General features: G+C 40.5%; 1 long non-coding RNA gene across 1 annotated transcript in view; it reads left to right on the top strand.

Annotated features, from left to right (window-relative positions):
• The window catches only part of LOC106853844 (uncharacterized), a 41386-nt gene that overhangs the window by 1161 nt on the left and 25021 nt on the right, over positions 1-15204 (top strand). Inside the window, exon 2 of the long non-coding RNA XR_015799651.1 lies at positions 599-5509. This is a non-coding gene — a long non-coding RNA (uncharacterized LOC106853844). The remainder of the gene's footprint in view (positions 1-598; positions 5510-15204) is intronic.

Genomic DNA, 15204 nt, shown 5'->3' with positions numbered 1-15204 from the left:
TAGCTAGAGTATATACAGCTCAGTACTAATATTAAATAGCAAAGAGCAGAAGAAGAAATACACAGTATTTTATATTGTGTAGCACATGTTTTGGCCTTTTGCCCAGGGATGAGTTATGCTAGAATTAAAATATCCTTGCTGCTATTATTTTTGTTTGCTCCCTCTATTATTAGTCTTCAGCAGCTCTGTAAAAATGTTTCCTATGAGAAAAGTACTAAATATACCTTTGGATGAAACCAGAGCAATAGAATGTTTTGTTTGGATTTATAATTCAGTGAGCTTCATCAATATAAACCACAGCAAATTTTTGCAAAAAAATTGGCAAGGCCTTCTCTGCTCTATTGGAAGAATGAGTTAAAAGCAGAATTCAGCTGGAAGTAACTCTTGATGAGACTGTGTGAACAGCAGGCCAGTAATCTTCTTACATAGACTGAGTTTAACAGTGCCTGGTCTGCACTTGTGTCCCCCAGGTGTTGCTTCAGGGCTCCTCCAGTTAGCAAGGTAATGGATATAAAATCTGTCTTTGTGCCTTAGCCACTGGTTTGTGGCTGTCACAGTTGCCTGCCAGTGATGGTTCACACACTCTCTCCTCCCACAGACTGCAGAATTTTATTTCAATAAGGAAAAACAAAAACAACATTAAAAGAAGATGAAAGTCCAAGTCAAACCAATCGGAACTCAGAATAAACACTGGCTGCCTTCAACTTCTTCAGTGCGTGTCCTTCCCACAAAGACTGCAATACTTCAAGAATTGCTCCAGAGTAGAGCCCTTCCATGGGTCCAGAGGCCGTGCCAGGAGCCTGCTCCAGAATAGGGTTCTGATGGGGTCACATGTGCCTTTGGACATCCACCTGCTCCAGCGTGGGATCTTCCATGGGCTGCCGGTGGTTTTGTACTCCACAGTGGACTCCTCCACAGGTCGGAGTCTCATGGACTCAAGTTCCCATTGGAGTTCCCGCCTATCCTGTACAGTAGCACAGGAGCACAGGTTGCTCTGAGCACCCTCCAGCCCAGGCACTTTGCCATGGCTGTCACCAATGTTCCCAGGCACAACACGCTGAGGTGACCAGCAGTGTAGCCAGCAGCAAAATCAGAGCAGCTGCTAACAAGCACTGGGTTCCAGCAGACAGACAGGGAAGCGAGCCCCATGGCAAGCACAGTAGCCTGCCAATTAATAGCTAAACAGCAGTAACACCTACAAATTCAATGTAGCACATTCAAATCAAATCTGCCGTTATTCCAACCCTTCATGCACTACACTGGGTGCCAAAACAACTGACATGGTATAACCCCAGCTGTTCTTTTTTTCATTTTAGTTGCTTGTTTTTCTTGAGTTTTATTTCTTTTCTCCTTGTTTTGTTTTCATTTTTCTCTTTTCCTTGCAATTCATTATTACTATTTCTAATTTATTAAACTGCTGTTAGTTACCTCAGTCCATGAGTTTGTTTCACACTTCCAGTTCTTTCCCTATCCCACTAGGGTAGGCAAGTGAGAGGGACTGAGCAGCTGTGTTTCTCTTAGTTGCCAGTTAAGGTTAAACAACAATTGTACTTGGTGTAAGTATATTTGGTATGATTGTTTTCCCTTCAAGTAGATTACATAATCACAGAATCCATTAGTTTGGAAAAGACCTCTGAAATCATCAAATCCAACCTTTTACCAAACAACACCATATCAAGCAGACCATGGCACTAAGTGCCACATCCAGCTTTTCCTTGAAAATACACCTACAGGAATAGTGACTCCACCATCTCCCTGAACAGCTCATTCCAAGGTCTAATCATCCTTTCTGTGAAGGAAATTTTCCCAGTGTTCAAGCTAAATCTCCCCTGAAGCAGCTTAAGACTTTGTCCTCTAGTCCTATAACTAGTTCCCTGGGAGAAGACACCCCACCTGGCTACAGCCTCGGGTCAGGGAGTTGCAGGGAGTAATAAGGTACCCCTTGAGCCTCCTTTTTTCCAAGCTAAGTGCACCCATAGTCTTCACCTGCTTCTCATCAGACTTGTGCTCCAGATCCTTTCCCAGCTTTTTTCCCTTCTCTGGACACACTCCAGCCCCTCCACGGCCTTCCTGAATTGAGGGGCCCAGTGCTGGGCACAGGATGCAGGATGTGGCCTCAGCAGTGCCCAGCACAGGGCACAGGTCACCACCCTGCTCCTGCTGGCCCACTATGGCTGACACAGGCCAGCACGGCCTTGGCCATTTTGGCCACCTGGGCACAGCTGCCTCATGTTCAGCTGCTGTCTGCCAGCACCCCCAGGTCTTTTCCACCAGGCAACTACTCAGCCTCAGCCTGTAGTAACACAGGGCTTTTTTGTGGTCTTGTTCAACCTCAGACCATTGGCCTCTACCCATCAATCCCGCTTTCCAGATCACTCTGCAGAGATTTCCTGCCTTGTAGCTGACCGACACACCCAAAATGGTGTAGTCTGTGAATTTGCTAATGTTAGACTCAATCCCCTCATTCAGGTCATCAATTCAGATATTAAACAGAGCTGGGCCCAACACTGATCCCGGGGGGACACCACCCGTGACCAGAGGCCAGCTGGATCCAGCACCATTCACCAACATTCTCTGGGCCCAGCCATCCAAACAGTTTTTAACCCAGCCAGGAGTGCACCTGTCCAAGCTGTGGGCTGCCAGCTTTTCTGGGGACATGGTATCAAAGGTTTGCTGAAGTCCAGGCAGATGATATCCACAGTGTTTCTCTCCTGTACCTGATGGGTCACCTGGTTATAAAAGGAGATTTTTATGCCACTGGTATCCCAGAATTACTTTGTAAAGCTGTAAAGCCACCATTAGCAGACACAATGTGTATCAGAAGTTACAGTATTTCTGAAATTGCTGCATGTATAAACTTTTTATCACAGCAGTAGGCAAGTTCCAAGGTAATTATGCTGTCAGAGTGCCGTGGGAGTCAGGGCACCAGGCAGGGCAGGACAGGGCTTCACCACCTGTGACCACAGATAAACTTTACCACATCCCAGTTGTTTTCAAATGTCTTTATTACGTAAATCTACATATTTATGTTTAGCTGTTTCAATCAAATAGATATTCAATGTTCCCAAAGATTTGCAATATCTGTAGGCAGAAGGAGAAATTCTTTCTGTTGTTTTCAGTCTTCCATCTGAATTTGAAACATACTTCTCCCAAAACACCACCCACTTCAATTTCTGAACTATGCAATTCAGTCTAATCAAGATCTCATTCAAAAAGAGAATGATGTAAGTACCATAATGAAGCTTTGGTTTTTGTTTTTTTTAATAATCTAGGCATAACTTTTTAGATACAAACACAGAGGCAGAGTTTAGCTCATTTTTCAAGATGGTAAACTGTTCTTTTTCTAACAGTCTGCAAGAGCTAAACAGATTTTAAATTACTATTGTAATTTAAATGAATGGTGAGAAATGATGAGAAAGGAAGCAGAAGGGTTCTTCTGGTCTATGCAAGGGTTTTAACACTGAGTGTCACTGTTGCTTCATGGAAGACAAGCACAGTAACCACCTGTTGAAGAGTAAAAAAAAAAGCAGAATAAAATATTACATGATCAAATATCACCTGTGAAATCTTCACTACATAATGTCAGAATGCATATGTAACTAACAGTTCATTTCTTCATTAGCACTACTTGTATTTCATGGAGCTAGAAGTCATAAAACCAGTAATGTGAGACTCCTGAAAGCTACTACAGCTTAGTCTCGAAATTAAGCAGTAAAATCCCCTCAATTTATGATAGTAAGGGTTTATTACACACACAGCATTGCAATAGATTATGACATTTTTCATTCTTATATCTATGCATATTTAAATAGGCCACAAAGACTGGTGACCGAAGATAAGTATGGTAATTAAGTTTGAACTGCAAGGGAACAATAAATTTTTTAAGTTACCATGTTGTATCTAGTCCTGATGCCCCTTAAGTGCATGTTTATCTGTATTTGAGGACTGACCTTTAGAAAACTGGGTCTATAATCTTTGGCCATATTGCCAGTGTTGGGAGATAGTAGTTATTTAACTTAGGTAAGTTTAAAGTAGAATTAGTTTCATTGACTTAGGAAGTCACTGTGTGATTTGGTATGTTTATTCCCTTTGCATAGCATTGCTTGCTTAATATCAGTAGCTTTGAAATGCCATGTTAGGAATGCCATTATGAAATAGATGGAAGGAAATAGCAGAATTTCCATCTTGATTTTAGGAAAAGATAAAAAGTTATTTTGTAAAATCCTAGTTGTTCCGCTATTGTGCTGGTTTTACATGGAATATACCTAAGTTTCTTCACAGTAGTTTGTAGGGGGCTATGTTTTGATTGGTGACTGAAACAGTTCATGGATATTTTGTTTATTGCTGAGAAGGGCTTACAGAGATCCAAGGGCTTTTTCTGCTTCTCTCTCCATCCTACCAGTGAACAAGAAATTGGGAGAGAACTCAGCAGGGACAGGATACCACAGACCATGTGCAGTGAAGTGGGAGGAGGATGAAGGGAGATATAGTGGCATTCAGAGTGATGGCGTTTTTCCTCCAAGTCACTATTATGTGATGGAGCCCTGTGTTCTTGGGAATGACTGAACACCTGCCTACCCATGGGAAGGGAATGAGCTCCTTTTTTTGCTTTGCTTGCACATTTACCTATTAAACTGCTTTTACCTGTATCCAGGAGTTTTCTCATCACTACCCATCTGATTCTCTCCCCCATCCCTCAGGGAGCAGTGAGTGAGGGGCTGTGTGGGTTTCAGCTGCGGGCTGAAGTTGCACCATGACAGTGCCCTTGGTCTACAGGGGTGTGAAGAGATGTTCCACAGTTCTCCATTCCTGAAGATCTACAATTTTTATCAATCTCAAAAGTGCACCACTATGGAACAGTAAGGTATTGCTGGTGGAGAATAAATCTCTTCAGCTAAAAGACTAGATGAGGTTAACCCACTCCCTGGATTATTCTTGCTTTTGCTCAGGCAGAGGACTGGAGATGGAGAAAGTACCCTTCCTCCTGGCTGATTTTGCCACAGAGAAGAATATGTAGTTGCTGGCAACAGCAAAGAGAGAGAGTGTCAACTGTGCTGCACTGGATGAGCAGTGATAAGGAACTACAGGCATAGGAGTGAGGAAAAAGGGAAGGGAGGAAAGATAAAAAAGGAGAGAGCAGTTATCTTCCTTCAGCCTCTGCTTTCAAGTGTACATTTAGAAAAATAGTTAAACAGACTGCCTCTTACAGTAAACCCAGAGACAAAACAATTTGAGCAGACTAATGCCTTATGGCCCTTATCCTGTAAACATAGAGACTCTTCATCTGTGCAGTGTGGGAGATTTGTATTTTTGAGGATTCGGTGGAAAAGTTGGCAAGATTTCAGAAGTCATTATATGTTTGATGAATTGCATCATAAAATTTCTAAAGATACTGTTCTTCTGGAAAAACTGATTCTTTGGACGGTGGGAGGAATACTTTAAAGGATAAGTTCCCCAACACCAAGGCTGCATATGAAAATACAGAAGAATTTTCCAGCATAGAGATGAGGTAAGATGTTCTCTGAAATCAAAGAGCTCACACCTATTAACAGATGCCAGTTTCAGACACAGCACAACCAAAAAGTGAAACTTCATGAAATCTGTAAGGACATAATCTAGAATTTGAGTCTAATCAAATTCTGGTTTAATATCCTTTTCCTTTGTAGAATATTAAGGAATATAAAAAGTCTGTCTAATTTTAACTGACTTGCATACTTAATTGAAAATGGCAGTCAGGATCTGGCTGTTCTTGATGGTTTTTTGTTGTTGTTTTTGGCTGGTGTTCTGTTGTGTTTGCACTAAATACAGTATTTATATATATCAAATACCATATCCTGCCAGAACCATAAGAACAACAGCAGTTCCTATTATGAAAAAATTAAATAAAACTACTGTACTCTAGTAGGAAATTTTTAAAAATATGTCTCAGTGTTTGTCGTGGTTTAACCCCACCAGCAGCCCAGCCCCATGGAGACAGTCTTTCACTGCCCCACCAACAGTATCAGGGAGGGAATCTGAAGGGTCAAAGCTACGAAACTCATGGGTTGACATGCAGACAGTTTAATAGGGAAAGCAAAACCCTCGCACACAAGCAAAGCAACACAAGGAATGAATTCCCTGCTTCCCATGGTTGAGCAGGTGTCCAGCCATTTCCAGCAGAGCAGGGCCCCATCACACTAACAGTGACTTGGGAGGACAAACATCTTCAGTCCAAACATTCCCCCTTCCTCCTTCCTCCCCGCACTTCATACACTGAGCCTGATGTCACATGGTCTGGAATATCCCTTTGGTCAGTTTGGGGTCACCTGTCCTGGCTGTGTCCCCAACCACCCACTCACCACAAGCCTCTTTGCCAGCATGGCAGCATGAAAAGCAGAAAGGGCCCTGTGCAATGTCTCCTCAGCAATAACGAAAACATCTTTGTATTATCAACTCTGTGTTCAGCACAAATTCAAAACACAGCCCCATACCAACCACTGTGAAGAAAATTAACTCTACCTCAGCCAAAATCAGTAGTGTTTAAATGAAAGGCTTGGCTACTTACTGATATCTTGTAAGTCATAGTCTTCATTGCAACCATTGTATTGTCTAATTCTTCATGTGATTCTCATGGTTGAATGGAGTCTGTGATTCTCATGACTGAATTTCAATTTCAGGGCACTTCAAGAGGGAAAGGAAGGTGAATGTCACTACTCTGGTGAATATTTGGGTAGTATATACTGTGAATTATCTGTTTGCATGGCTATTTTGCCTTTTCTTATTTGTTCTGCAGATATAATCATCTGAGGCTCCAATGTCACCTTAAAGTTCTACTTTGCTGGAAGGAAAAAAACATAAATATGACACGTAATTTCAACCCATTGAATTGCATTAGTTTACACTCTGCTTCCACAATGACCTGCCTGTGTGTTGGCAATGCACAGTATGCATACTTGGAAGTGCTTAGCAGTCAGGGTCTCTTGTACAGCTGTAATCTTAACTGCCTATCTCTCATTACAACAAGGGAAATAGTTGAATGGCTTCATTAATATTTTGCCCAAAATAACATCTAGGTATGTTTAGGTAGTGGTAACCTTACTCCCACATGTAGAAGGCAAAATTTGGAGATCCCCTTCATTATCTCATATAAGGTATCAATCTGTAAGATCTTCAAAATAACCAGGTTTTTGTTTGAGGTGATGACCCCCTCAGTAGCTAATAAACCCTTGAACTTGTAAACGTGAAGTATGGTCTGCCTGAAGATGGCAGTATTTGATTTGGAAGAATAAATCCTGGAGAGAAATGCAGCTTGGATCCTCTTTTATTATTCATCATACCATGGCACCTAAGTGACAGGCTGTCAATAATTAAAGGGAGGGTAGGAGAAAAGAGGGCACATGTTTCACAGTCTTCTGACCTGCCATAATTTTTCCTTCTCTCTCAGCATACAGATTCTCCAGTGAGTGTGTAGTAATAATCTATTTTCAGGCATTACAACACTTGCATTCAAGCATCCAGAAATCCTTACCTAGGAAATCCCTAATTTCTTATCGTTTTCCTTTTTAATAAATTGTCAATTAAGATTTGTCCTTCCATGAAGTGATGAAGATAAAAATATCAGCACTATAGTGTTTCCATTTAGCAGTTTTTGTGTTTGAGCATACATTGAATTTTTATCCAGGTATTTTAAGGGCAAGCTATGAACCATCATATTTAAGTTAAAATTGTATGCAGCTACAAAAGGGCTGCAACCTTAGGAGAAAAAGGAGATAGCTTACTAATTATTCTCTCTAGATATCTTTCAGTAATTCACAGTGATTTACAGTTGCCTTGTAGCAAATTTGTTCTTTACTGGAACATTATGTGAAAAATCATGTGTAAATAAATAAACAAAAAACCAAAGCACAAATCAAAATAGAAGTAATCTTAAACAGAAATCTTGGGCTAGTCTTATTTTCAATGTATTGATGGAAATCCTGTCGGTATTATGAATGTGTGCTTTTTTCACCATTCCAAATAATTAATTTGAAAGGGTTACATGACTGTAAGAACCTCTTTTTGTTGCTTTGGTAAAAGATTGCACAATAATCCCAAGGTCAATACAACTGGTAAGTGAACATAATAACTACAATGCTCCTGGCTGCTAACATACTTCAGAAATTAATTTCTGGTAGTATGGTAACCTTTTACTATTTATGATAGTCACTTCCAAAGTAGAATTGTGATTCTCAAACTGGGGCTTGAGTCTTGCAAGATCAGAAGAATGGTAACTAGTGAGGTTCCGCAGAGCTCCATTTTAACCCCTGTATTCTTCAACATCTTCATAAATGACTCGGAAAAAGGATTTGAAGGGACACTAAGTTTGCAGATGATACAAAATGGGGGGGAGCTGTTGACTCTCTCAAAGGTGGTGAGGCCATGCAGAGAGACCTCAAAAAATTGGAGAGATGGGCAATCACCAGCTCGATGGAGCTCAACAAGGATAAATACTAGATTCTGCACCTGGAATGGGACAACCCTGGATGTACAGATAGACTGGGGAATGAAGGGCTGGAGAGCAGCACTGTAGAAAGGGACCTGGGTGTCCTGGTCCCTGGCAAGTTGGATTTGAGTTAGCAGTGCCCTGGCAGCCAGGAGGGCCAGCCCTGTCCTGGGGAATATCTGGCATGGGACACCATCACCAGCTGGGAAAGGGAGGGGATTGTCCTGCTCTGCTCTGGGATGGGCAGCCTCACCTTGAGTGCTGGGGACAGCTTTGGGTGTTGCAATGTGCAAAGGTTATAAAGCTATTAGAAAGTGTCCAAAGGAGGGTCATGAAGATGATGGTCTAGAGGGGAAGGCATAGGAGAAGCAGCTGAAGTCACTTGTTTATCTTGGAGGAGACTGGCAGGAGACCTCACTGGGGCCTTCAACATCCTCACAAGTAGTAGAGGAGGGGCAGACACTGATCTCTCCTCCTAGGTGACCAGTGGCAGGACCTGAGAGAATGGCCTGAAGTTGTGCCAGGGGAAATTTACAATGGACACAAGAAAAATGTTTTTCACCCAGAGGGTGTTTGGGCACTGGAGCAGTAATTTAGAGGTCACTAAAGTAATTTAAAAGCGTTAGAAATGATGAGAGGAATTTTTAAAAACTGTGAAGTGTTTCAGGGGATGGCTACCAAGCAGGATTCATACATGTACCTTTAAGAACAAACAAGCAAACCAACCATGTCATTGGTGTTTCTGCCATATACGTCTAAGGAAGAGGAGCAGGAAAATTACATTGTAGGAAAATTAGATTGACAGCCGGCACAGACAGAGAATACAATCTGTCTAGGTATAGGATATCTAAATATAGAAGTAGATGCCAAAACCTTCTGAAAACAACACCTCTCAATATAAGATTCTCTGTTTGTTTTTTTTTTTTCAATAGAAAATAAGTGGGACAAATTAGAGGATTCTGTATTGATAACACCCAAGATAGCAAGTAAATAGTCCATGCTAACTTCCATGAAGATGGATGTTTGAATAATCACTTACAAACAAAATTTGTAAGACATCTTTATGATAAATTTATAAATTAATAACATCATTCATGTAATGATATCTTCTTTTCATGTCCAATCTATTCTTCATCTCTCTGTTCTGTCCACTAATTCTTGCTTCAAGCAGCCACAGAATGGCTGAAAATAAATTACTCACACTGCCATAGTATTCTGTGTAGTTAGAGTCTGTCTATTAGGCTGACGGTATAAACTTAAAACCTTGGCAGATGTATTTTATGTGTTAAATATAATAAAAATTATTATATTTATGAAATATTTTTTGAAAAGGTGGTCTTTGTAGCAACATTTTTAAGCAGTGCCAGCTCCTTTCAGTCTTTGTCTTTGAAGAGAAATTGGAGTCTTTGCCAGAATTCGTGTTAACTACTGCTGTCAGAAGCCCATGGGCAAACTTGCCCTCGATCTGGAAGTAGCAACTACAGCACCAACATTTCAGAGAAACTGTATCTCTCAGTAACCTCTCAAGGTTTCATTACCTTGCTCCAGTAAGGGGAATTCTATTAAACGCTAATACTCCTGCAAAATGCATATCCCTAAAAGTAAAGAAATATCTAATAGGCATATATAAATAGGAAGATGAGAGACACCTTGGCAGGTTGTATTAATGCTATTGTTAGGATAGTTTCTGCATTTTGCACGTGTTAGTAAGAGGGGACATAATGCTAAAGAGTTGACCTATACTGAATGGAATGCACATACCTTTCCCATCAGTATGCCAGGGAAATGCATGTTATATGTATTATGAGATCAGCTAACCTAACTAGAAAAAGAAATGCATTTCTCTTTGGATTCCATCATGTCCCATGGCTGAGGGATAGTAGAGAACATAACTAGTTGACAAGTGCATAAAGCAAGCTTTGTATATTTCATGTGCATCTTTTAACCTTTCCTACCAGTGTGTTTCCAAAGAGAGGTGGAGATTGTTTGAAGACATCAAGGTTCTGCCTTAGCATGGAACTGTCCCAGTTACTTTTGCAATACTGTGCTCAGGTTGTTGAATGTTGGATGGATGTTTTTATCCATGTACAAGTTCCCATAGCTCTGTGGGACTTGGGTTGTAAGGTCAAGTCCTGAATTATGTACTGCAACAATTCTCCTGCACTAGAAGTTTAAATGAAGGACCTTGCCACAAAAGTTCCTCGAGTGTGTAGGGACCAACAGAGACAGCTGTGGACAGCCCCTGCCTCCTGTGCTCCATGCAGGACTTGCAGAATTGGCTGCTGATTCACTTTCCGAATGCATTTGTCTAACAACACCTGGCATGCGGGCTTGGTGTGAAAAGAGCCTGTGATGCAGTTGGCATTAGCTGTTGGCTGTCTGTGCCGGGTAAATGGGATCCCAGGCTGGGAGAAAGCCTGCAATGCCACTTTCAAGGAATTGAACAGGGCCACAGACCTCTCTCCTACTTGTGCATCAACATGCTGCAAAAGATGTGCCCTTTTTGCTGCTTAGGCTCAACTTCTCTGTCAGAGATGTACTGTACAATTTGTCTACTCATGTTTAGATATATAAGGGAGAAGTTGGGGAGAAAAAAATATTTTGAGGTTTCATATAGACTAAAGAAACAGTAAGATAGAAATAAGTGAGCATTTGAACAGCTTTTCTCCAAGTATTAAAAGAGGAAATGTTTAGCTTGTTGCTATAAATTCCTTCATAAGGAAAAAACCCCACAAAACAACTGTCTGAAAATGTTATATAGAAAATGTGATTCTTGCTTTAACTTCTCAGGGTGTTGCAGACACCTTGAAAAGTTCTTTAGGTGCTTGAGAAGATACTTGAAATTGCCCATTGTAGATCTTGATCACTTGAGAAAAACATTTAGCCTTGAGTCTAACTCAGGTTTTGAAAGTGTGTCTTGGGCATACAAACCAAGACCATCAAAGTACCTAAGGAAAGAAGTAAATCTGTTCTTTCACTGTCCATATAAATGAACATATAGTCTTTTGCCCATCTGAACCCTGCTAGGCAGTGTCTGCTTTCTTCTAAATGAACATTTAATACTTGTTGCAATCCATAAAGCACAGTATATTCCTCTTCTACATGTGTCTGTTGCAGGAAACTGTCCAGCCTGTGGGCAAATATCATCCAGAGAATTCAGAGAGAGATGGTTCAATTTTGCAATACAAACAAAAATCAGCATGACATGGCTGTGGTGGTTGCAGGAAGTGTCATGCTGTTACAGGAAATTGGTAACAAAATAATTCATGCCAGTTTTTTTCATGAACTAGAGTATATGCTACCTAATTTTGTGGAATGATATGACTTCTCAAATTTAGTGTTTGTTTATCTTCCTCTCAGAAACATACACACTGCCTTGTTGCAATGTGGGATTATTTAGAAGTAATTGCACAAATTGCTTGTCACATACAATATCCCTGTACTGCTTGAGAAGCACTCTCTAAGTTGCAGTTATTTGGACAGTAGTACCTAATATTCGTTAATTAAAAGTTTGTATCCCCTGTAGATTTTCCTGTGTCTTATTCTCCACTTTGTACTTCAATGTAAATTTGAGTTGGTTATGATTATGCTTCCTGGTAAAGCTTCAGAATGAAGTTCTTCACTCACGTAAATGCTGTGGTCATGAAATAAGTGTTTAAAATTAGCTAAGTCACTTTCAGTATAATTAACATATAGTTAAAACTGCCCTGTAGTGCTCTTCCAGAATGTTTTGTGCACTGACAAGTCTTTGAAAAGAAAACATGTTATTTTAACATCTAAGATGCCTTAGATATATCATGACAATTTCTGTGCAGGTGATAGCAGTAGAAGTTGAAAATGATCTGTATGAAATCGAGTTGTATCAGTTGCATGAGGTGTAGTTATGTGGAATGAGGTGCAAATGATGGAGCGACTGGTAGGAGCAGTTTGGTGAAGCTGTGGTTTCAAAAAGAAGAGAACCATAACCTAGAGTTATGGTTCAAAAGATCAAAAGAAAGGTGCCTGTGTCATTTTACTGTTTTTCTGCATTGTCTTCTGAGTGTATAGATACTTAGTGATTTAGGCTTGTCAGTACTAAGGTGAGCTACACAGAGCAGTACAAGTTGAAACGTGGTTATTAGTGAAGTTCTACTCCCATGGGTGCCTCTACTGGCGAAAAGTCAATTAGTCCTACCTGAAACTCTTCAAGTTCTCAGGTGTTGGAATAGGTCATGCACAAAGTAATCCTGTGTTTCTTCCTTAAGGCATGTGCATTTCACGTTCAAAGCACTTTTCTCTAAGAGGAATGGCATTTCAAGTTTAAAAAACTCCAGACCTTTTCTTTAAAGTTTTTTTAATATAATTAAAATCAGAGGCTGCAGATTAAAGCTTTGATCTGAAAATGCAAGAGAACAGTGAAATACCATAAATTCATTTTGCTCTTTCCCATTTGAGCTGGTGCACTTACAGGTACACCACTACAGAATGCAGTAAGCCATGAGACTTGCATTTCCTGTAAATGAAAGTATTTTAATGTTTCTTCACAAATCAGATGTATTGTTTGCTCATCATTTGACTTGCCTGTTCATAAGATAAACCACTTTTCCTATTTAACTTTAAGGAATTTTCATACACATCAATAGGGCACTTTTTGTAACAAATAGATGAGCTGGAAAAGGCATCCTCAAAAGATACTTATCTTTTGGGAGTTAATTGAAAAGATAAGCCTCCCCTTCTCTTCCTTGTAGTCCATAGTTCTCAAACATCTTTGCTTAAGGAAAAGCTTTAATGTTGGCACTGGCACTTACAGCCACAAATAAGGGAAGGACAGGGGGCTTTTCTGCTTCCTGCCCATTTGGAAATCTTAGCCTACACTGAAACAGCAATGCCTTCAAAAGTGTAGGGAAGAAGAAAAAAGAATAATGTGAGCCCTCTGTGAGTTTTCTAAGTGTGCTATACACAGCTAGTGTGACTCTTGCAGGACAAGGTGACTTCTAAAGATTAATGAACTTAGATTCACGTTACCATGAAGAGAGAAAAACTCCTGTTATCTACATGCACAGAAGGGGAATATGAGGCACAGACAGGATAAGACAAGCTATAGTCACATAGGAAAGCTGTGGCAGAGTAAGAAATAGGATTCAAAATGATGCCAGTCATTTCCCATGATCTACTTACTTACCTCATTGCCCTCGTAATGGGGGCTGGGAATTAATTTAGTTCCACATCTTAATACTCACAGAACCCATGTGGGGGAAGAGAGGTGAAGTGTTCAGGACTGTCGTGCTTCCCTGAATAACAGAGTCTCTGAGAGAAATCCTAAAATGCTGGAGCATCTTAAAATGTCTGAGATGATTCAACTTCATTAGGATTAAATGTTCTGAAGACTTCATGATGCAATGTGTGTGAAATAATTTGGAGATGAAAAGAGAACAGCTTCCAGTTTGAAGAGATTTATTTTGAGACTTCAGACAATTTTATATTTCTTTTTGACACACAACTTGTGATCTCTCAGCATGAAAGGCTTCAGACTATAAAAAAATCAAGTCTTAATTAGTATGTAGATGGAAAATTATAAACCCATCCTCCTTCCTCATCTGCACTGTATTTGATTTGACAGCATTTTAAAGTCATTACTGGATTTTTTTTTTGTGTGTTCTATCAGTATTTCCCAGCTTTTGATTCACAAGCAATATATTACTCACAAGCTCTGAAAATAGCTTTTGTGAGCAAATGTATCATCTGTCCTTGCCGTTCACACTGACTGGAACTGCAATTAGTGTGTTGCCATTATCATGTTACTTGCTCCACAGTTTGCCAAAGATCAAGCTAAAGTTGAAGGCAACTTATTCATAAGAGTAAAACTGTTGGAAAAATTAGCTCTAGTCTGGACTTGGAGACAGTAATTGTGGGGTTTGACTTCAGCTGGCTGCCAGATGACCACCCAGCTGCTCTCTCACTTCTCTCCTCAACTCAACAGGAGAGAAAATAAGATGTCAAAGCTCAAGAGATGAGATTAAAGACAAGGACCTTATTTACCAGTCACCATCATGGGCAAAGCTGACTGCACAGTGCCTGGGCATGAACATCCAATGCAATAATAAACTGCTGGGTGGGGAATCTTTTTGTTTATCCATTAGAAGTTAGAGGCTGGTCTGTACAGTTTGTGGAAATAATGCATGAAACTGTCATAAATGCCCATTTAGAATAGACTAGAATAGAACAGAATGGAACAGAACAAAACAGGATAGAGTATTTCCGTTGGAAGACATGTACATCCAATCTAATTTTCTGACCACCTCAGGGCTCATCAGAAGTTGTGTTACGAAGGGCATTGTGCAAATACCTGTTTAGGCACTGGCACTGGGGCATTGATTGCTTCTCTAAAAAGCCCGTTCCAGGGTCTGACCACTCTCTCAGTAAAGAATTGCATCCTGATGTCAAGTCTGAACCTCTCCTAGTGCAGCTTTGAGCCATTTCTGGGCTTTGTCTCTGGATCCTAGGAAGAAGAGATCAGCATTTCCCTCTCCACTGCCCCTCTTTCAGAAGCCACAGAGAGCAGTGAGTTCACCCCTTGGTCTCCTTTTCTCCAAACTGGACAAACCCAGTCTCCTTAGCCACTTCTCACTGGTCAGGCCTTACAGCCTTTTCACCAGCTCTGTTTTCCCCTCTGAGTGAATCCAAGAACCTTCACATCCTTCCTAAATTTTGGGGCCAGAAAATTACACTGTGCAATCCCCACTGTTGGCTGTTGGGCTGTGCTG

Source organism: Sturnus vulgaris, chromosome Z (genome assembly GCF_052056855.1).
Source record: "Sturnus vulgaris isolate bStuVul1 chromosome Z, bStuVul1.hap1, whole genome shotgun sequence".
Classification (NCBI taxonomy): Eukaryota; Metazoa; Chordata; class Aves; order Passeriformes; family Sturnidae; genus Sturnus; species Sturnus vulgaris.
This window is presented reverse-complemented; position numbering and strand designations above follow the sequence as displayed.